The 24,377-nt window shown below is 42.0% G+C and overlaps 1 protein-coding gene across 1 annotated transcript in view; it reads left to right on the top strand.

Moving 5' to 3' along the window:
* The window catches only part of LOC122797090, a 2,479,517-nt gene that overhangs the window by 1,157,704 nt on the left and 1,297,436 nt on the right, over positions 1-24,377 (top strand). The gene's annotated exons all lie outside the window — the stretch shown is intronic.

Consider the following 24,377-nt stretch of genomic DNA (forward strand, 5'->3'; position numbering starts at 1 on the left):
TTTATTTATTTGACATTTGTTAACCGGGTTGGTCCAACTGAGCCAGAGGCCCATTTTCAGTGGAGACCCGAGGAGAAAAGCTCCAGAGATTTATATACACAAAAACAAATTTAACATAGTTAATAATTAATTGCAAGACAATTTAAAAAGCAGTAGAAGTGCAATAACAGATGATTAAGAGGTACAGAAAACAAGATGTGAACAAGATAAGAATACAAATCAAAGCAAGATAGTAGTAGAAATTTCAGCAATGATAACTTTTATTCTTTTGTAGAGGACAGGTAAAATAAGATACAAAAATGAAAAACATCCCTCAATAAAGAAGAGCTAGCATGCAGCTATGTATGAGATGTAATTCCTGTCTGTGTGGTGTTTGTTATGGCTTGGGGGGATGAGGAGGAGTAATGGGTTAGGTACGGTCATAACAGTAGCATGATTTGTGCATACTAAACTATCTGTCAAACTTCATGGGAGTTAAAAGTGCTTCTTGGACATCTGAATAACACTAAAGTTTGCATTGTTGTTTTTGAAAGGTATGCAGACAGTGAAAACTGTCCCAGGACAGAATGGGCCAGAATTCTGTCATTACAACTTGTGAGGCCTTGAAAGCATATATGTATTTGAAAGTTTCTGACATGCTTAATTAGCATAAATTGAAGAAAGAGATTTTAGCAAGGGCTGGGATTCACCTGAAGTTTAGCCCTGTAGATGTGATAAGTAGACATTTTGTGTTGAGAATAAAGTGGGTAGCCCAGAGTAACTCTCAGTCTGCTGAACACTACTTGTTACATTACAGTGGTTGTTACTAAGTGATTTATAAATACTTAGTCAGACTTTCATACACACAGGGTTAGTAACAAGCATTCACTTAAGCATGCTTCTGTATCCATATCTAAGTAAAGTTTGTAATCATTTGAACCCGTTTAAGTGCTCTAGAAAATGACATATAGCCAGCTATTGGCAGTAATACTACATTTGTAAAAACTGTCAATACTAGTCAGCTCTCTAAACAAACCATTGGATTTTGACAGTGCTGAATGAGTAACATTTAGAAGTAGAGCATCTTCTTTCTGTCATGCTGCTAGCACCAAACTTATGAAATGTACTGCTGTAGAGGAAGGGAACGATGTATTAAGATTATTGTATTCTGGAAGCATTATTACACTTGTGAAACCACTCTGTAGTTGCAAATCTAAAAAAATAGCAAGCAGAAAGTTTAAGTAATTTTGTATACATGCCGAGTAGAGGAAAACCCAGTAACAAAAGTTACAGATGCATACTATTGAGGGCAAAGTTTTACTTTCTGTATTCCTGGTTTCTGGTTTGTCTCATGATATAATGATTTCCCCCTTTAAAGAACTATGAGAGCTATGGGGGAAGGTTCAGTCAGACATCCTGCCAAAAGTACATAACACCAGCAAAGAGATGATGTAGGACTTGAGGATTTGAAAGAAGTCAAGATTCCACATTGCGTTGAAGGGTTAGAGAAATCCACTGCTGAGTCTTGTCAAAAGAATACTGTTAAAGTACTGAAGGAAGTAAATATAGATGATGACAGTAAGTGTGAATGTTACATACAATTTCTAGCAGTTAGAGTAACAAAAGTATCCAGAGGATAGACTAACAATAAGAATTCTCTGGTTATGAATACACCAATATAAATAGGAAGAGAAGCTGATGACGAGGCAGAGGGATCTCATACTTGAAAAAAGAAAATGGTGGGACCTGACCAGAGTTTTAAGCTTCCCTCTACTCCTCCAAAGCAGAGACCAATACAGAAACAGAAAAAAGACTCTAAGGTTCAAGGATGTAAAACCAGTCCTGAGGAACTAAAAAGGGACAGCCAGTACCTACAATGGAATATAGTTATGTTCATGAGTTGCCCATCATGAGGGAGGAACTAGATGAAGGGAAAAGGCCTGTACCAGTATTTGTAGAAAAGGCCACGGCCTCCATGTCACAGCAAGATACTGAGAAAAATACTCAGTAAAACTTTGCTGACTTCCAGATTAGCCAAATCAGTTTTCAAGATAACTCGGTGTGAGGATGATACTCCAAGTAGAGCAAGAGAGAACATATAGAGAGTAGATGGAAAACCAAAAGAATAGAACAGGTTCATTACATATCCCTTCTTTAAGCTAAGAAGTGACTTCCTTTGCAGAATTACCAAACAGAAGAAACTGACACTGATTCAGTTATCAATTCCAAAACCTTTTACATTTGCAATGAAATTGTCACACACAAACATTGCTGAATAGTCATTTAGGAATTGACAAGGCAAAGGCTAGAGTTTTGGTTAGATTTTCTTGGTCTGGTAATGAAATACATAGAAAACTTTTGTACTGCCTGCCCTTAGTGCCAAAGGGTAGCATCCAGCCCAGGATTTAAGAATCTTCTGATACCTTTGGCAATTGTAGAGGTCCTTCTTGAATGCATAGCAATGGATATTGTGGACCCATCTGTGACACTGAATTGGTCATCACCATACTCTCGTAAGTATGGATTATGAAACAAAATTTCATGAGGCAATACTCCTGCAAAGAGACATGCAATGTGCATAGTGAAAGAACTAGTTGTACTTGGACATGTGTATACCATCCTCAGATGGCTAGTCGAAGGCTTTAACAGAAATTTAAAGTCTGTGTTGTAAAAGGTTGTAGAGAGAGATGGAAGAAACTGGGATCAACTGCTGTCATATCTTCTCTTTCTGTGAGAGAAGTATCCCAAACTGGGTTCACAGCATTTGAATAGCTGTATGGCAGACAGTCCTTATTGATAGATGTAACAATATAATCACTGGGAAAAGAAAACCATTAAAAGTACAATAGTGCAATTGTATGCATAAGACAAATTAAGAACTGTGATGTCTGTAGTGATAGGGCATGTGGAGAGGACACAGAGGACACAGCAAAGAACATATAGCAGAAATGCTTATTTGAGAGACTTGAGAGCAGGAACTAAGGTCCTTGTGTAAGTACACACTGTGGACAATGAGTTCCTTGAAAAGTGGCAAGGTCATTGCAAAGTATCAGAAAAAGCAAATTAAGTGAATTATGAGACAAGACATCTGGAAAAGGAAACTAGAACCATTATATCACATAAATGTTCTGAAACAGTGGAGAAAAACTCCTAGTGAAGTTTCTATAATAAGCATGATGTTAAGTTGTCAATCTCGCCTTCATTCTTGCTTTGATGAGGATAGCCCCGCCCTCCTCTCGCCTGCCTGCACACTGCTAAGCTCGAGAGTCACTTTACCAGCTCGAGGCAGCCCTTGATCATATGATGATACCCAGATCTCGATCCGCGCTCAGCTATTCGTCAGCCCTTTACCCTCCCTTTTACAGCCAAGTGGTAAGTGATTCACAAGCCTTTTCTGCCTAAACTTAAAATTATTATTATTATATAGTTTATAAGTTATTTTTTTTCAGAAAAAATCCCCCTCCCCCTTAATATTTTTTAGTCAAATTTTACCCTTCCCATCCCTCCCTGTTAGTGTATGTTAGGGTGTGTTTAGAATACCTTTTGGTTTTTTATTTCTTTAAGTTTTGACTGGTTGTGTGTGTGTGTGTAGTGTCAAAGGAGAGCAGAAAGGGGTTTTAGAGAGTGTGACTTAAGAAGTGTGACAGGAGAAGTGTCTGGAACAGACCGTCACACTCTCTTGCCTGTGCCTGGGCCTGCTTCACCTGCAGGACTTCACCTGCAGGACTCCTGTAGAGTCAGAGTCCTGCAGGAAAGATGATGTAATAAGTGATTCTTAGTTCTTCTGCCGGAGGTTCGGGCTAAGTGCCGGCCCCCGCCAATCAGTTAAATCTTCAAGGCAGGCTTCTTCAGTGCCATCTTCGGCAGCCCAGGCTTCTGTTTCCCGAGCCTGCGTCGAGCCTCGAATGGAGCCTTCCGAATGCTGAGCCTTCCGCAATCATGCATTCTGTGCCGAATCTCTCGATCTGTTCCACTGTCGGGGCCCGACGGTTGTCCATCACCCCATGTGGTGCCGTAGCGTCGTGTCGGCCCGATGGGAAACGACACTTATTTTGCGGGCGTATCGGCTCCTGGAGCTGCGTTATCGAGACGAGCCGTCGGGGCTCCGAGGTCGGTCTGTATAAAGAGGCTCGCTCCATCGCTCCCCGAGGTCTTCCTCCTTCCTGGAGAGGTATTCTTCCTTGGAGCCGATTCTAACTCGACCCCCGGAGCCTTCTCTTCCTTGAATTCCGATATGCATCATCAAGGTCTTAGAGTAGATCAGATAAGTCACAGGTCAGAGTGGTCAGTAGATTACTTTTGTCAGTAGGTGACCTGTGAGAGAGTTGTCACGTCACAGTTCCTCCTTCAACTTCTGGCACTCCCAGTGGCTAGTTTGGAGGTTCCCAGAGCTCCCAGGCTGGTCCACGGATACCCCCTTCTGTCTCTTCCCTCACCTCTGATCTTATGAGACCTTCCTTCTGTTCCTCGTGGGTTACTTCCCATTCCTCTTCGAGGGGTGAGTGCAGTCTGGTCGTTTCCAGAGGGTCGCTCTCCTTTCCGGGTTCGAGCCCTTCCTTAGTCCTCGCTCTCCCAGGCCTCCCCTCTTGGTCTCTCGGGGGGTGAGGCTCGCCTCCTGAGCTCCGGAGACCTGGGACCTTCTTGGGCCTCGGATTGAGGCCTCGGTGAGCTCACACCTGCACTGGCCCCTCAGAGCAGGTCCTGTTTGGTCCCCTTAGTGTACTATAGTACTCGGATGCTGCTCTCTCTGCTCATGACCTGTCCCTACCCTCTGGTGATTCTCCTCTACTGGGCCACTGGATCTACAGGACTTCTCGTTCCCAGTCAGCCTCCTTAGATTGGGACTTCAAAGGGGCTTATTGGGAATTCTCCTGAAGTGGAGTCTATCCTCGAAGTGACAGACTTGAGGAGTCAGAGGACTTCCCGGAGGATCTCTCACTTCTCTCGAGATCAGCTGATCCTGGACATCCTTGTACTGAGAAGCGCCAATCCCTAGACCCCCTGAGGATGCCCTCACTGGAGACTACTGAGAACCCCTGTCAGAGGGATCCCACCTCTCCCCCTTTCCCCTGGTTCGGACCCCCCAGAAGGTCTAGAACTCACTTTTGATCCCGGCAACTCCTGACTGGCCTTAAACTCAATGGGCAGCTCCTGACTCTGAGGAGCCAGTCCCTAGGGTCGCTCTTCACTCAAGGAGGGCTCCCCGCGCGCCACACCCCTTTATGCGCGTACCAAAGCAGATTACATGATCCTTATGCGATGCCGTCCAGCCATAGCCTAGGGGACTCTAGGAATTCCCAGCTGCCTCGCTTGGAATCGCCCCATCCTAAGGGGTGTCCCCCTCAGACCTTACAGGATAGGCAGCACTCAGTATGTTTTCCTCAGCTACCTCCCAAGTGTCTCAGAAGATCAAGAGGATCTCCTAAGCCATGGAACCCTAAGGCAAATTGCTTGAGCTGGGTGAACCGCTGCAGATTTTGCAGCTGCAGGGGCTCAATAGCATTGCTTCTTAGGCAGAACTCTAGCTCTAGTTGCGTAGTGTTCAGGATCCTACTCCCAGCTCTATGGATGTGGATGGAAGATGCTGATGCAGCTGAAACCTCAATTCCACGTCAAACTTGGCATGCCCCTCCTGGATGCTTTCGATGGATCCCTTTAGAGCCTGCAGGTGGCTGACTTTCTTGCCTTAGACGCCTTGTTTGGATGTGCTTATGAAGACGGCGATTTTAAGGTCTGATGACAAGGGCAAGACTCTTTCTATAAATGGAGTCTGTTGTTTGGCCAGGAGTCAAATTATCCCAAAACTCCCAAGGGTGCAAGGTCACAAAGAAGACTTTTCTGGCGGAGGCTCTCGGGTTTAAGAGGGGTCAGGTGACCAGAGGCAGGAGGAGCCCAAGGTGGGGCCCAAGTCCCCTGAAAGAGTGTTGCTCCTACAGGCAATGGAGGCAAGAACCGCTTCTACCCTCCAGAGGCAGAGCAGGGCATTCAAGAGGCGCCGACAGAGAAGGCAGAATTTCCTATCTAAAGGTGACCTAAGGGAGAGGGTCTGATCCCGTTTCCTCAAGCAATTTCCAGCTCTGTCATTTCCGCCGGTCCTCCTGGAGATAGTCGGGGGTTTTATCACTGCAGACAGAATCCTTATCTCTCACACACTCACATATTCAGCCGTCGATCATATCAAATCTTATTTATAAATCAAAAAGAGCGTCCTCCTGCAAAGTTCTGGATCAGACAAGACCAAAGGTCTATGGAGATTCAGACTGATTCTCAGGTCACTCTAACACTAATGCATGTTGGCCATCAGAGACGAATATTGATCCCATACAGAGCACGAAAGCCCTTCAAGGTTCTTTTCTTCCCTCAAAACTCTCACAGACTGGAGACCAGATTTGATCTCTTTTCTCTCCGCCAAATGTCAGTCTTCAAGGACGCCCAGCCCTTTGGTCTCACCTTCAGTCAAGTCTTTTCCAGTTCTTACCCCCAGTCAACTTCTCACCCTTAGCGTCCTGTCCTTCGTGTCCTCGCTTATCTGGCAGTGTTCAACATCACACCTTTTTCCAGCACTAGCTTATGGTTCGCTCAATCCAGCTATCCAGCCCTCCACAGAGCTACTGCTCCAATTGTCCCAGCTACAGCCAGGGTGGTCCTTATCAAACCCTTGGCCTTCACGGCCTCAACTTAAACGCATTCAGATGTCAGGTATATCATTAAAGATCCTCAAATCACTGCCCCACTCAAAGCCAGATCATTCTGGCCAACAAGAAAAAACAGGGGAGATAGTTTCAGGTACCTTGTTCTGGGCATCTCAATCAACCATTAATTGTCTCCACCTGGCTCATGCCAGATTGCTTCTCTTCAAGGGATTGCTTCAACACCGTGGTCATGTCAGCTTCTTCAATCTGCGCCACATTTTCTGGACATATCAGGTACTCACACATCTTCTTCATTCTGGCATCACAGAAAATGTTGGTCAAGGCAGGTGCTTTGTACCCCATCTCCCCATGGCTGCACCATTATGCTTCTTCCCCCTGCGTTGGGGAAGTCGAAGGGGGTCAGTGGATGACAGGATGGTTCATGGGATACTCAGTCCCTCATCCATCTGCATAATTGATTCTGGTGACATCGCAGTGCTGCAAGAGCATCTCGCTTGCGGCCTTTCTATTCCCGGACAACTAAGCGTCACCTTTTGTAACATGTCCCCCTCATACTATATCAACTTACAGGATGCCAACAAGGGACCACTTGGGGCCGGCCATGTATAGCAAGATGGCGCATGGACAGCAAGGCAGAGGTCTCCTCATCTGCACGCATGGGTGTCCCAACATTATAAGCTGAGAACCAACTTTTGACAAGCCCTCATGCCCTAGCTTCCCCTGGTACTCAGCAGTCCATAGCGACAGATTGTTCAGAGATATGGGTCTAACAAACAGGTGATCTTCCAGCTCTACCCCTGTGCGGAAGTAGAAGCGCCAGACTATAGCGGTTCCGGCTTCCTCATCTTCCTGATCCCTCTGTCCCAGCATTGCCCAGAGACTTCTTCAACCATTCAGATTGCGATTTATCTCCTCCCTCAGGTCAGATCCTCCCTCAGTGGATTGAGAAACAAATTATATAGCATCCGGACTTTTCTTCTGAGATCTCACTGTTCTCCAGAAGGCTCAGATGCTCCTCCCCAAACAGCTTCTGTCAGGTACCCATCTCCAGATCTTCTGATTCTATCCTTGTATCACCAACCTTGTCCTGACCCAGGATCATCCCCCCATCAATTGCTCTTTATGCCCCACCTCCAGCTTCCTTCTTACTCAGGCAATCCAGAACGCTTACCCTAGCTTTGCTAAAATCCCTTCTCAGGAGATTTATACAAGCAAATCTGTTGGTCTATTATTGACTCCATTGGAAATTTTTCAAAGTCGTTCTCACCCCTACCCAGTGCCAGATCTTCTGATATTTTCAATTTTTCAGCTGGGATGGCAAATCATTTAGTCAGCTTCTGTTCAATTGGTTTTTCCTTTTTTTTAATTGTGGGATAGATAGCCAGGCTTTATTATGATCCATAACCCAGGTAGAGGCTAAATAGGAGTTTCTATTAAATCCTCTACCAGGAGGATTCCTCCTCCTCCCGAAATACTTTAATATTAGCTTTATTCCTCCATATTTTCCCTTTTACTGCCTGTCTTTTGTTCACCTAATACTTTTCTTGGAAAACTTTATTCCTGGCATTCTTTATTCTTCCAGCTGGAGTGTCTCCAACTTGCTTCCCTATTCTTTCATGTATTTTCATTCAATCATTTTATTATGTCCCAGCAGCTCTTCTATCCTTGACTTTAGGAATTCTTCCACAAGGTCATCTGAATCAATGATCTGATCTCCAATATTTTTTCCCCCCTTTTCAGATTCAACCTTAATTGAGTATCTTTTGAAACCTATGCAACATTTTCCCTGATTATTCTTTCAGAGAAAAACAAATTTTAGAAAATCTGATCATCTTGAAGTTTCCATGATTTGTCACTTCATGCTGAACAAAAAAGGCTATTATTGTGTGGAAGACAGTTTTTGTCCAGATTAATTCTTTTTAATCACTAAAAAAATTTAAGGCCAGGCTGAAACTTTCAATCTGTTGTAATCCATAGATACTTCGCTTTTTTTCAAGCTAACTCATACAGGGTTCAAGCAAAAGCTCTCAAGCTGGAAACTTCCTGTCCACCCTTCAGCTTAGACTTCATTTTGCTTTTATTTGAAAAGCTGAATTTTGGCTACATCAACTTTTGTTTCCTATGACAATAAAAAACAGCTCCCATTTCTAAAGTGCCCTTCCCATTAGAAATTCTTCGTCGCTGTCTCTATCTCTATCCCGAAGGAGAGATAGACTGTGCCTCAAAAACCAAAGCCAGTGAGACCATCAGCTTAGAGGTTTCTTTACCTGTCTCTTTCTTTCTTCCTTCTACACTATTTACTCCTTTGTTATTTCTGGGAAACTGTTGTCACCTCTTTGCTTCTTCCATTCTGTCTTCTTTCTTCTTTGGGCTGGGAGCCAGCTCTTTGGGAAGACCAGTGCCCTTGAGCAGATGCTTGTTAGGCTGGCCACTTCCATCTGCTGGTCCCGCTTCTTCAGAATCGCCTTGTTGCAAGCTGGACAACTTAAGCTGTGCAGTGTATGTATTTGCAAGGGAATTAACATTTCCATAGTATGCCCTTTTATAATTCACCTCCTTTTATTTCTATACCACTAAAACAAATTTCTGTGATAAAAAAGTTTCCTCTCGTCTCTGTTGAACATCTCTAGCAAGTATCCTCTGAAGCATCTTGTTAAGCCTCACTGAAGTGAAGATCCTGAACTTCCTAACTTGTATAGCGTCCCTGTGAGTCAAACAAGTCTTACACCAGTAATCTGAGTCTATGTCCCTACTTAACATTCCAACCTGTTATTACCTTAATCCTTCACTAACTTCCTGATGCTCTGCTGCATCAGTGTTGTTATCCATTGGACCAGAGGAGGCCAACTGTCCCCAGAAACTATATCCCATGACATGTGTCTTAGTTCCTTTTGTATGGCTTGAAACTGTATAATGACTCCTCGGAAATGCAAATGTAGTGATCACTTCTGTCCACTGCAGTATCCTGTGTTTTCTATACCTCTTTAGCCAGTTTGTTAAGAAAGCACTGCTTACCTGCTGAAGTACTAAGTACATTTGGCGGGGTGGGGCAACCTGAGCCTTTTTTCCCCATATGTATTTATTAATTTATTTATTGGCATTTGTTTACTCAGAAAGTCCAACTGAGCTCTAATTTTTTTTCAGAGGAGGCCGAGGAGAAAAGCTCCATTATACAGACATCACGAACATTCTTTGCACTGTTCATCATTTTCTGGCAGTTTCATTCATGAGCAATGGTTGCATTATTCAGACATCCTTGACATTGGTTACATGATTTACAAACAGTTTCAATTAAAAATAACATATCTGCATGGGCTGTATATGAATATTTTTTAAATACAGGGAGGTATATGTAATGCAGTATTATCATTATGCATGGATTGTCAGGTTTTGTGAAAGAATATTTGTTACTATAAAGACTAGTTCAAAATCTAGGACACAGGAAATTAAGATAAAGAGTTACATCATCCCAAAGACAGGAAGAAGAGGAAAAAGTACAAATAAGATAAAGAAGATGGGATGATAGAGGAGTGAATAGTTCTGATAACAGTACATTAAATTTTGTACAGCAGAGTTACGTCTCAAATTCATGTAACTATATTAAGACAAATTTATCCAGGAATAGTGCATGTGCAGAATCATTTATCTGTCAGGTGCTGCTTCTGTTGGCTAAGTATTTCAGGTCAAAGACTGTTCTTAAGTGGAGTAGCATGGTATTCTAGATATTAGCAATGCAGTATGAATACAGGGAGTATCCTGCATTGTTATTAGGTTTTGTTATGAAGAGTAATGATTTATCAGTGGAGCTTAGAGGTATCATAGTAATGTAAGGGTGAATGATGGAGTGAAGAGATGTGAATTTTTCAGGGTTGTGCAGTAGGTTGAAGGTAGTAATTAATTATGAATTATTCAGTTTGAGGCAGTTCAGTTGTTTTAGAGAGTGGCTGTGGTGTGACCTATATTGTTGGTTTGTTGGAAATGCTGCTACTTTATTGTAGCATTGATCTAGTTTGGCTGATAGTGAGGAGTTAAGATTGGTTTGGATAGGATGGGAAGTAGAAAATAATTGGCTATGTTTTGTCAAGCAGAGTCAGTAAGGTAGTGTTTTGCTGTTTGGAGACAACCTAGCTTTTGGTGTGTCTTCATTTTTCTTGGATAGAGGAGTTTATTAGAGTCAAAACAGGGTTTGCAAAGCTATCTGCAGTGAGTTTAAGGTGTTCAAATGGAAGTTGGTTAGGGGCAGTGGTTGTTGTCTTAAGGATGTGTAGGTATTTTTTAATTGTGGATGTTGACATTGGAGTGAGTGTGAAGGTCTGTTGTGGATAGAGTTATTGAAATGGGATGGCTGGATTTGTATTAGTTTTGTTTTGTAGGAAGGAGGTTACTGTTTTTATAAAATGTGAGTTAAACTGTGAAGCAACACTTTGTTAGTTATTGGTTGGGGATAGGGTGAGCTGATCTTCCAAGACTGAGCAATGTATTTATTGATTTCCATGTGTTTTTTGGATTGTTTGATGATGGATTTTGGGAATTGCTATAATCATTTTTGCCCTGTTTTATGCATTTTTTGCTTTGGTTCCCTAACTGTCTATTGCTGCAGGGATATTTTAAGACTTTGATTGTAGCTATGACTTCCAGGCTTTATCTCTGCGTTGCATGAGTTGCATTGTTTTTTAGTTAACCAAGGGGCTGGTTTGTAATACTTTTGGTTATTAATGGTGCCTGCTTTTCCAGAATATTTAGAAATATTGCATTAAATGTGTCTACTGTTTCATCAAGGGGAAGAGTTTTAAGTGGAGCTCAGCTGATCTGGAGCAGGTTAGAAGTAAAGTTTATTTAATTAAGTTAGTAATGTTTCTGACTGTATTGTAGTGATGAACCTTGTGGGGCTGCTTAGGGTGTCTGATTATGTAGCTTAGCTGTTGGTCATTTAGCTTAGCTGTTGGTCATTTAAGCTATCAGGTTGGTTGCCACTTGTGGCAATATTGTTTGCGGTGGATATTAGAATCCAGTCTAGGATAGATTCTTTAGATTGGCCTTATTAATTCTAACTGGAGTCTTGATCAACTGAGAGAGGTCATATAGCTGAATTGAATTTGTTGGGTTTTCTAGAGATATCAGTTGCCACTGCATGTTAACATCCCTAGCATGATGGTTTCCATTTATATGTTGACTGAGATCCATAAGGGGATCTCTTCCAGGATGGGAATGTTGTTACCAGGTGGGATTTATAGACCTATGATGGCTAAAGATTTGTGAGGATTCAGTCTGATGAGTGCTAAGAGAAGTTCAGCATTGTTGAAACTGGGTGTAGAATCATGGTAAGTGGAGAGATCTAAAACATTTCTATAGAAATCAGCAACTCCACCTGCTTTTTTGCTGGTTCTATCTAGTCTGAGTGTATTATAACCTGGTGGGAGTATTTATGTATCTTTGGTGAGTTGCTTTAACTATATTTTTATGGCTATGAAGAGATCAGGGGAGTAGTGGGCTATACAGGCATGAACTGCTGTGATTTTGTTATAGACACTTCTAGGTTACAGTGTAGCATTTTAAGTCCTAGGTAGTTAGAGAGGTGGCCTGTTGCTGTTTCAGGATAGCCTGTTGCTGTTTCAGGATATGTGGGGGCTAGTTCGGTGGGGTCTGGGGTTAGATGAGTGGGTGTGGGATCAGGATTGGGATGTGTATCCCCTCCCAGTATTATTGTCCAGTTAGTAATGTGGGAGTCGATGAACCACTTGTATTTCGGCTTGAGGTTACACATGATTTTGGATAATGACGGAGCATGTGTTGGGTTACTTGTGTTTCGGGGTACTATTGTAATTAACGTTGAGTAGACTGCTGAAGATGTTAGAGAAATGTGTTGTGGTATTCTAATTTAAATATTGTGTGGCAAGTCTAGGTAAGAAACAGTGGGAGAGAGACTTGTGATAGATGGCTGAGAATCAGAGTATAGTGAGAAATGCTGTAATCATTTGAAATGTCGGGACTCGCTAGAGTGAGACCTGAAATATGAAGACTAAGTGGCCAAAAGAATAGACTTACATATACTAAATTGGAGATGATGTTTCTTGGAATATTCCCTTTTCTCTGACGTACGGCAATCTCAGAGTTGGTATATATAATTTTGGAGGAGGGAGGCTTGCCACTCCCCTGAAAAAAGAAGTTTTAAGGAGAAGAGCGATTTTCAAGTTTCATTTCTCTCATGTGTCTTTTTCTTAGCTTGTCAGCACTCAGCATTTAGAGTGCCAACATTTCAATAGGGAGCCAACAAATGCTAGTAATAGAAGATGAAGTAGTGGCATATGTGGGTTTTAGAAGGATGTATGGATAGGTGACAGTGGGTGGTTGGTGGAGTGTAGAGGGATGCAATTATATGTAGTACAGATTAATGGGAAGAGTAAAGTAGAGTAGGATGATGGGTATGACTGATAAGAAGGTATAGGGAATGATAGGTAGGTATAGGGAAATATTGATATGAATATTGATATTGATATGAATGAGGATGAATCTATATGATGACTAGGTAGACTAGGTATGGTGGACGATATTGTAGTTGAGGGCCTCACCAGATGCGCAGTAGCAAGCCCCGCCCCAACCCCCCTCCCCTGATATGTCATTCATGAAAATGCATTCCCTCCCAATGTACAACCAAAGAAAAAAGTGCACTGAACTGGTGAGGCCCTCGACTACAATATCGCCGGAAAAAAAACTGTCGGTCTACAGTGAATCGTACCTCTCACAACCTCCCGTCACCAAAATGGAAAACACTAGCCCTCAAAAAATGTGAAACACATAACCGACGGCTGCTTACTTAACCTGTCAGTCTACAGTGAATCGTACCTCTTAAATTCCCCATCTCCAAAATGGGAAATGAGATTTTGCAGGACAGACCATACCCACAACCACCGAAAAGAACCTAATGTACTGTTTTGCCAAAATATAAAAAAAAAACTGTATTCAAATGGCATCTGCTGTTGTTTATTCCTGTTTGAATAATAAGTGAATATTCATAGCGATGTCTTCACACTGACATCATGAATATTCACCTGGTATTCGGCATGTTAGCTCGAGGGGGCACTACAGTTTGGTAAATACTAACGGTAAAGAAATGGGACAGATATACTGTTCATCCTGCAAAATCTTGTTTTATCACAAAAATGTCCCAGTCTGGGCAACTAAAAAGGTGACAAGCCTAAAGTACAGTCACCGGTTTTCCAACAACATTTAGTTTCCGAACTGCATTAAATTAATGAAACTTAACATTATATTTTTTTTTATGAGGGGCAGGGAAGAAATGGGCCATTTGTGTACATTTAATATTTTCATCTCATGTATGCACGAGCAAATTAAATAAAGCAGACTGGGTTGTCACTCAATTTACGACATGCCCACTTCTGCACAAATCGAACTGGTGAGTCCCTCAACTACAATATCGCCGGTATGGTAAGGAAGGAAAGTTAAAAAAAAATACTGATTTAATTAAGTATGGACATAGAAACACTGAGGACAGAGGAATATAAGCAGACTAGAGAGATACATGGAAGACCGCAAGATATTGTAGAGGAAGAGGTGAGACGTAAATATTAAAATGATTGCGGTATATGAGAGGAGATTGCAGGGATGAAAGGAATAAAGAGTTTTGCTCAGAAAGAAACTAGAGGCACAGGAGAGTGGTCTGAGTAGGAGAGGATATAGTGTATAGCAGTATGGGTTGGAAGGTTGCAGGTGGAAATGATACTAAATGGTTGATGGAAGTAGAGAAGAGAATAGAAACAGGAATGTTTCTTTGATAATAGTAAAGTTGTTTAGGAAGCTATAGGATGTGGATGTCATGAGTGATGGTTTAAGTGGGAAGTATAATGGTAGGAGAAGGGAGCGTAGCCACCTTTCCACCCACAGTCCAGTTATTACAGAGAGCAATCAGTTTGCAGCCAGTACAGAGCAGTTAACAAGGAGGCAGAAAGTAGAAAGTATGTTGTTTCATGTACTGAATGTAGATACCAAGAAGCTAGGGAGATGAAGTAACTGGCATATATAATGTAATCTATTGTCAAGAGAAAGAACAGTGGCCAACTTAGTAAATAGCCCTTAGAGTGCAAGGACTACTGTTTTTGGGGGAATGTCACATCCACTTTCCAGCACAGGGCAGGCAAGTATTTGATTAGTTAAAGTTATTACAGAGCAAGGCTTTTTAAGTTAAACTCACCTACATTGCACATTGACAATATTTTTAGTAAAAACTTTCACAGAGGGTATGCCTTGTGCTCCTGTTATTTCAGGGTCATGGAATGATGTAGTAACCATAGGCTCTGAAAGGAAATAACAGAGGAAAAACTTTGCCTACCTGAAACATTATATGGAGACAATAGTGTTAATATATATGTACCTAGCTTATTCCAGTAAATGAAAGAAGGGCTCCAGTGAGTCAGAACAAGAGAATATGGGCTATTCTAAGAGTAGTGGGAAGGTAATAAAGGGCACACTTTTAAGGTCAAAATAGGTTTAGCAGGTGGTAAACTGATAGAGAACCACAGCGATACACTGTATAGAGCTGTATAAAGTGAATTTTCAGAACATGGCACTACACTGATAAGCACATTATAAAATCATTAAACAAACTGGGTCCACATAGTCCAGGATGACTGAAACAGAAGGATTTCTTTTAGCAGGTGTGTAATAAGTCCACAGAAGGCAACATAGTCGAGAATCAAACCAGAGAACCTCTTGGAGTGAGGCGACAACTCTAACCACAGCAACACTGTGCGACCCATACTAATTAAATAATGTTACAATTAATTAGTTACTTAACTTAAAGATATACTTACCATGTTTCATAAGAACACTCCAATAAGCAATAATAAAACAGTTGAAAATAGTAAAATAAACATAAAACCTAAATATATAAAAATGTAATGAGGTATAAAGTATGGATCTACTAGCATAATAACAAATGTTGTGTAAAACTTTGTAAAAACATTGTGAAAGCAGTCCATCCAACAGAGATATGTTTAATAGTTTTATATCTTCATTGCCCCTTCCACAAATTTTCTTCACAATTTAGCTGCTCTCATTTTAAAGACTGGTTGAATGGAGACATGGTTGTTAAAGCCAGGTTTTACTACAGCGTCCAATATTATTTGCCAGAGTAGTTCCCTATATTCTAATTTATTTTCCCAATATCCCTCTCTAGCATTTGGTTGAACTGTCTCCAAAATATCAAACTCAAACTTAGTGAAACCAGTGCATGTTAGGGACTGTTTGAAGAAAGTGTTGTCCTTTCAAGTCATACAAGTGTACAAATATCATATCCAACTCTCGTAGAAAGAAGAACACAGTTTTTTCCCAATAGATGTCATAGACCTTTTTTCATGTATTCCACATGATGTGCGACTGGACTTTTTTGAAGAAACCCTAGTGGAATACAAAGTCAGTGAGGCAAGGGCAGTGAAACCACTGGTTGAACTGATGGAGATAGTGGTCCGGAACAACTTTTTATATTTTGAGGAAGAATTTTACAGACAGGTAAGTGGAGTGGAGATAGGGGCAGCATGTGCCCTCATTTTTTGCAAGCCTAGTTATGTTTACTCCCGAAAAAATTATTTATCCTCAAACAACCCTAAAATGACTTATAGTTGTTTTATAGAAGGTTCTTGGGATGACATTTTTACAATCTGGAAAAAGAGGTTGAAAATTTTAGACATCTTTATTATAACATACAATGTTATGTTGTCCTGTCTCGCCTTCTTTCTTTGCTGGTTGGGTTCAGAACCAAAAATTGGTTCTGACTTAGCAATTCAAAGCTCTCGGAGCTTCCCACAGCTCATGGCTATATCTCCATCCATGAATGCTCAGGAAGATTACCTTAGATACTCTGTGCACTAAACAAATCAGGTGACTTCCATGCAGGCTCCTGGTTAAGTGGAAATAATTTTACTTATATATTTTTATTTTTGCTCTAATTTGTATATAGTATTTTTTCCAGTTGTTGTCAACTTTTGTAGTGTTTTTGTAGTGTGTTTTGCTTAGTCTGCTACTGTTTACTGTTTCTTGTGTTGGCCATCATCCTTTCGCTAGGCCTGTACTTGTTGTTGAACCTACCCTATCCTGGCTTACAGGCTCGCTTAAGGTATAGAGCTTGCTGAATCCCCCCCCCCCCCTTACAGGGTAGCTCATTTAAGTTAGAGGGCTCCCTGCACCCTTTTTAACTTCGAGGGCCATCCCCCCTTTTCCCCGTTTTCTTTTTCTGTCTAGTTGGTAGGAGTAGTTCATTTAAGTTAGAGAACTTCTCCATTTTCTTGCTTAGCTAGTCTAATATGAAAAAAAAGGTCTTGTTGAGTTTTTTCTTTTCTGGTTCTTAGTATAAGTATGTGTTTTGCAAGAATGTCAAAGGACCGTAAAGAGTCAAAACCTTCAGGTTTCAAGAAATCTGACAAGTGTAGTCAGAAAATGCCTCTGACAGATGAGAATACCATTTATGTGTACTGTTTGGGTGCCCTTCACTTACAAGAGTCATGCTCCTTTTGTCACGCTTTTAGCTCCAGTTTTTTGATGGAGCATAGAAATAAGTTAATTGTGAGAGGACTGTTGAAAACTACCTTTACAGAGGCTTTAGAAGGGACTAAATCTGCAGACAAATTCCCTTCTTCTAAATCAGAGAAGTTGAGAAAAAGAACTTCATCTTCAGCCTTATCTTCTGAGTCAACTAAAAAAATGGTTTAAGAATCAAAAATCTCCCTCTTCTGCTGAAGTTGTGGTTTCGGAGTCAATAGATATCCAATTTCAGAGCCAGTCCCCTGTATTGGAGCCAGCATCTCCTAATTTGAGGTCTCCACTTTTGAAAACAGAGCAATCTACAACTTTGTCCTCCCGATCGTCCAGAAGCTTATCAGATGATGATGTAGAGTGAGTGGTGATGAGACTCCTACAGACGCCGGCTCTAGCAAAAATTCTGTCGACTCCGACCCAGCGAGATATGGAGCCGGCAAAGACCACTTCGCCTTCCTTGGTTCCTCCTCTGACCTGACCTGGGGTTTTGTAGCCGGAACACTCGGACCAGATTGCAGAATTCAAACCTTGCGTCATTAAACTGAGACCCTTTTATTAAAAAGGAAAGCACAGGTGAAAATTATCTTGAAGGTTCTGGGTACCATGGCAGCTGCAATAATTTTGGTACCTGTAGCTTGCCTACATATGAGAGTTCTTCAGTGGCTGCTTTTTTCCCAGTGGTACATGCAGGATCTACCTTTGTCTCACAAGATCATCATAACAGAATCCTGCAAAAAGGACCTGCGCTGGTGGCTTCATTCAACTCAATTGACCGTAGGCCAACTGTTTGCCTTCCCACAACCAGTAGCCATGGTGACCACGGACACTTCTCAGATAAGGATTCTGGCCATTATCTGGGAAAAACTGTCCAAGGCATTTGGCAGGAACATGAGAACCACTTGCACATCAATGTCGTAGAGATAAGAGCTGTGCTTTTCATGTTGCAGCCATTCCAGGACTCTCTTCCAATAGGAACAATTGCAATTCAGACAGACAACATGTCAGTAGTGTGGAACATAAACAAACAATGAGGAACCAAATCCTACCCCAATGTCAAGAGGCACAGAGTGTATGGCAATGGGCAGTCTCTTCTCAACTCTTTCTGACAGCAACACACATCCTGGGGAAATCCAACATGATACCGGACAAACTAAGCAGAGCTATTCTGATGACCCACAAGTGGTCCCTAAAACAGGAAGTTGTGGAACAAATTTTCCATCAGTGGGGCCAGCCTTGCTGTGATCTCTTCATCACATCCATGTACGCCAAATGCATCAGCTACTTTGCCATGATTTCCCCTCCCGGGGTAGTCACCAAGGGAAGTGCTTACACACGATTGGCCCTCGGGTCTCCTTTATGCCTTTCCACCCTTTCCCTTGATACTGAAGGTCCTTCAGAAAGCCAGCACATTGAGAAGCACAGTGATACTCATTGCACCATATTGGACTCATCAGATTTGGTTCCCCTTTCTGTGACCCCATCTCTAGGAGGAACCGTGGATTCTGGACCCAGTTCCAGACCTTCTGACTCATTCATTGGGGACATTCCATCCATCAATACAAACCCCAAAGTTGACAGCTTGGCTGCTCCAGTTCCACAAATAGCCAGGCTCCTTGATATCTCCCCTGTAGTTAGACATATATTGATTTCCTTTCATAAGGCATCGAGCAGAAAATTATACTCTAGCAAATGGATGAGATTTTCCCACTGGGCTTCCAAAAATAAAATTGATCTCTTTACTGCCCCTATCACAGAAGTGTTATAATTTCTGGTTAAACTTTTTAATGAGGGTGCGGCGGTGGCTACAATTCAAGTTCAATTATCCGCTATATCAAACTATCATATTGGGGAAACGAGACTAAATATCATGTCCCACAGGCTTTGCAAAGCATTCTTAAAGGGTACATTCTTACTAAGGCCTCCAGTGAAAGAACGTCCAGTGCCATGGGACCTAAATTTTGTTCTATCTCTATTGATTCTATCACCTTTTGAAACTGCATCATCATGTGACACAAAGGTTTTGTCATGGAAGACAGCACTGTTGGTGGCCATTATGTCTGCTAGGTGAGTATCTGAACTTCAAGCTTTGTCTATACACCCTCCATACATAATCTTTGATAAAGATAGAGTTTCCTTAAGGACTAACCCTTCATTCCTACCAAAAGTGTGCTCAGAGGCCAATTTAAATCAATCCATTGACTTACCATTTTTTTCCCAAACAATAGCAACAAGGTAGAATATAGATTACCTCAGTTGGATGTGCATAGACAAATGCATTTCTACATGCATAGAACAAAATATTTCAGAAAGCCAAACCAACTGTTTGTGTCCTTTTCAGACAAAAAGAAAGGGTTTCCAATTTCAAAGGTCACACTTTCCAAACAGCTTACAGACTGTATCACCTATACATGCAATTCCCAGAACTGAGAACTACCAGAGAAAGTGAAAGGCCATTGCACAAGAGCTATTGCAACTTCATCTACCTTCCAGATGAGACTACCTATGGATTCTATTTGTGCAGCAGTGACATGGGTAAGGCCTCATACCTTTATCACTCATTACAAAATCGATTTGGCCTCCAAGAACAGGGCCTCTTTTGGGTCCACTGATCTGAAGAGTATTTTCCATTGAGACACCCAAGAAAGAAGATGCTAAGGATGCTGTCCCAACCAGCAAAGAATGAAGGCAAGATAGGACAACATAACATTACGAATTTATGTACTCACCATAACATTCTATGTTTGTTGTCCATCGTGCCTTCATTCTTGCATCACACCCTCCTTCCCCTGCCTTCGATCCTGGAGAATCGGATAGTCTTTCCTGGCAAATTGATTATCAAGTCTCTGAATCTCTTCTAAGTCTGCTTGTTTTTGGATATGTTGCTTTGTTTAGAGGTAAAGATTATTTTTTTATCTGCAAACAAGATCTGGGTAATCTTCCCTGAGCATCATGGGATAGGGTATAGCCACGAGCCAGTGGAAGCTCTCGAGCTTTTTAATAAGGCCAAATCAGAACCGGTTCTGAACCCAACCAACAAAGAATGAAGGTGAGAGGGACAACAAACATGGAATGTTATGGTGAGTACATAACTTCTTATTATGGGTACTATCACATTTTTTTTTAAGATTTACATATGAAAACAATGATGTGATGTTATCCTATCTCACTTTCATTCTTCACTGGTTGGGTTTAGAACTGATCCTCAGTTCAAACTTGGCTGTATACAGAAGCTTGAGGTATTCCACTGACTCGTGCCTATATCGCTATCCCATCATCCCCCAGGAAAGCTCGCCAGATCTTGTTTGCCACTAAACAGATTAGGTGCTTCCATTTTGGCTCTGGCTAAGTTGGAATTTTTTTTCTTCTTACTATTGATATAATTGGTGTTTTTGCTGCTTAAAGACTTAACGTTTCCCCGTTTAGTAATAATCTAGTTAGTTTAGAGAGTTCTCTCTTCTGCTTTGCTTTTCTGGTCATCGTTTTTTTCTTCACTAGGCCTGTGTTACTCCCTAGCCTGGCTTAAATGTACTGTTTAAAGCCTGTTTTTAGTTAGAGGGCTTTCTTTCTATCCTTTACCTTGCCTTGCCTTTTAATCAGTTGTTTAACTTAGAGAGTGTTGTAAAGAATCTTATTGCTTCTGTTACTTGTTCCTAAGCAAAACCGGCAGCTCGTTTGAGTTAGAGGGCTGACATTGCCCGTTCAAGTTAGAGGGCTATCCTGTTCATCCCCCCTTCCTTTTGACTTGGCAGCTTCATTTTAGTTAGACAACTGCCACCCCTTTCCCTTTTTCTGTAGTTGCTAAGCTTTTTTTGTTTTCTTTCTGTTGTTTTTTAAAAAAAACATTTTTATATATATAGGTTGGGTTTGCCTATTAGACTGTTGAGTAGTTTGTACACTTTTTCTTATAGTTGTTATTGTCTGTTAATAGGCTGATTATGTCTAAGGATCATAAAGAAACCAAACCCTCTGAGTTTAAAAAGTGTGTGAAGTGTAATCAGAAAATGTCCATCACAGATGGACTCATTATTTGTGTATATTGTCTTGGTGCTTTGCATCTGCAAGAAACCTGCTCCATTTGCCACTCTTTTAGTTCTAGAGTGCTTCTTGAAAGGAAGAACAAGTTTATTGTGAGAGATTTACTGAAGTCCCCCTTCACTGAATCATTAGAAGAAGGTCAGGACACTTCTAAATTGACCAAGTCTCCTTCATTCACATCTGACAAATCTGGGAAAAGGTCATCTCCTTCTTCTGGCCAATTTGAGCCAGCAAAAAAAGCTAACTAAAGTTACTTCTCCAGACCCGAAGATTGTTGGGCCTGAAAAATTTTTATCATTGGCTCCTTCAGTATCGGGGACAATAGAATTTGAATTACGGAGCCGGACCCCAAAATTTTTACCAGTCTCCCCTACTTTAAGGTTACCTCTTCTACAACTGGTCAGATCTCCTTGCCCCTCCTCTTGGTCCTCCAGAAGTCTTTCTGACGATGACGTGGATCAGGTGGTATGTAGACTTTTAAGGACTCTGGCTTTGGCCAAACTTCTATCGGCTCCAACCCAGAGGGATTTGGAGCTGGCTAGGACCTTCTTTTGACACTGATTCCTCCTCTAAGCTGACCTAGGACATTGGAGCTTGAATGTCTGGAACTTTTCATACAGGAACCATCGGCGCCAAGACCTACTCCAGGTTCTTCAGGTCTAACATCTGCTCCAACATCCTTGGTTCCGTCTGAAGTCAAGGACTGTAGGAGATGATGCTCTCCAGTTGGGTCCAGGGAGTGGAGTTTGATCGGACATTTGTCAGATCTGAACTTGGTTCTCAGGGCTTTAGCGCAGGTGAGCTTGGCTCCTACATTGGTCTTGGAGCCAACCCCCTTGGTGCCGGGAGTCCCTTCTGGCTCTTCAAGAGCCAGAGGTATCATTGGATCAGGGAGAGGGGCTTTTGAGGTGATGAGGAGAGTGCTGTCTCCACAGTCAGCTCCACTTTTAGGTCCTGACATTCTTCCCCCAAAAGCATCGGCATCTGTCTCAGCACCACACCATCGACAGACACATGGAGACCCTAGGTCTCAGGACACCCCATCAGATGAACTCCCCTCTTCCAAAATCTCTATAGAATATCCTTCTGAAAAGGTCCCTCACAAGAGACTTTGCAAGAGGAAGCATTTAGACTCCCCAGAGGAGTCAGTCACCTCTGACACAGACCTCAATGAGTCAGAAGGGTCCCCATGGTCACCCTCTGAAGATATCTCCTTTGCAGACATCCTGGAAATCCTTAAACAGACATCCTGGAAATCCTTAAGTAGAGATGTGCTGGAAGTCCATCAACCCTTTTGAGGAGGAGTCTGTAAATCTGAAAGCTTTTGGGTCTCGTCCTTCCTCCAATTGGGTGTCTCCGCCTTTTGACGAGCTCATGCAATTAGTTAGTCAAAAGGCATGGGAGTCTCCACACACAGTGGAAACTGTTCCTTGGAGGCCAAACAAGTTCATATCAGCACCTGAAAATAAAATTTTCCTTACTAAGGGCATTCCAGTAGACACTATGGTGGTGGTGCCAGCCACCAAAAGGGAACTTTCTGAGACATCCTCATTTGTCCATCCGCCGAACAAGGAGTCTCATACGATGGACAGATATTGGTAACGCATGTTCTCTTCAGTGGGTTTTGCACTCTAATCTCTGCATTATCTGACAAACTTTACTAGGCTACAAAGAGACCTCCTAAAGGAGCTAGGAGATACTCTCTAAGGTACAGTAGCTGCTGGGGTATCAGACAAAGTTTCCTCTCAGCTCTCCACCTTAAACTTTGTGGTTAAGTCCTCCATGAGGATTATTTCTTATTCAGCAGATGGAGTGAGCAGAGCAGTGGCTTCAGGAATTTCCTGGAAGAGACATTTTTGGACATGCTTGTGTGACTTTCCAGAGCCTTTTAAACCTTCCTTTATAAATGCCTCCTTTGATGGCTTGTCCTTGTTCGGGCAAAAGTCAAGGACACACTAACCAGGTGTGAGCAAGAAGGAAAAACTCTCTCTGCCATAGGAGTCCATTTTTCTCTACCTTCTAGACTTTATCCAAAAGGTCAAAAGGGAGGAAAAATGTGGTTCCAAAAATCCCAGAGAGCTTTTCAAGACACACGTGGTGATTCTTCTTCCAGAGGCAGAGAGGGAAGTAGGAATGGGAGACACTGTCCATGCGGCAGAGGGCATCCACAGAATCAGGATGACGGATTCATTCCATGGTAGTCTCTTTCAGCTCTGCTGATGAGATACCTGTCTGTCTTGCTCTGGAGGCAGTCGGGGGTCACTTATCTTGGTACCCAGAAGCCTGTAGAAATAACAAAAGACAAGTTAGTACAAATTATTGTATCCAGTCACTACTCTATTCCCTTTTCCTTTCCTGTCTGAAACATAAAGAATATCCAGGATGTTCCAACCAGTCAGAGAGAACAGGCAACTCTATAAATTTAAAAGCTGCTAGACAAAAGAGCCATCCAAATAGTCCCTGCAGACCAAATAGGATCCGGAACTTACTCAAGGTTCTTTTTAGTGGCAAAGAGAACAGGGGACTGGAGAACCATTTTGGATCTCAACAGATTAAACAAATCATTAAGAAAGACAAAGTTCCAGATGGAAATACTGCAGTTGATATTTCCCTTTTTGGAAAAAGACAATTGGATGTACTCTATAGAGCTTCAGGATGTGTACTACCACATACAAATGGACAGGCCATCCAGGATTCACCTGCACTTTTGGCTGGGATCCAGTCACTACTAATTTCGGGCTCTGCCCTTTCATCTCACTACAGCCTCCAGAGAGTTCACTAAGTGTGGTGGCAGTAGTCATGGCTCACTTGAGATGTCTAGGATTCTGAGTGTTTCCGTATCTGGATGACTGACTCCTTACTGCCACCCCCAAGCATCTACTACAAACAGCAAGAGACACCACATTACTTCTCTGCTCTCATCTAGGAATCACGATAAATTATGAAAAATCTGTCTTGTTGCCATCTCAGTGTATCGTTTTTACAGGAGCAGAGCTAGACACAGTAAAAATGATGGCAAAACTTCCCCCCAGAAAGAGTTCAAGTACTGCAACATCAGATCTTAAACCTTCTTTCCAGAAAAAGAGTACAGGCAAGGACAGTCCTGAAAGTCTTGAGAACCATAGCAGCAGCAATAAGCTTAGTTCCATTAGCACACCCGCA

This window comes from Protopterus annectens, chromosome 3.part0 (genome assembly GCF_019279795.1).
Source record: "Protopterus annectens isolate FY-2018-M chromosome 3.part0, PAN1.0, whole genome shotgun sequence".
In the NCBI taxonomy this organism is placed as follows: Eukaryota; Metazoa; Chordata; order Ceratodontiformes; family Protopteridae; genus Protopterus; species Protopterus annectens.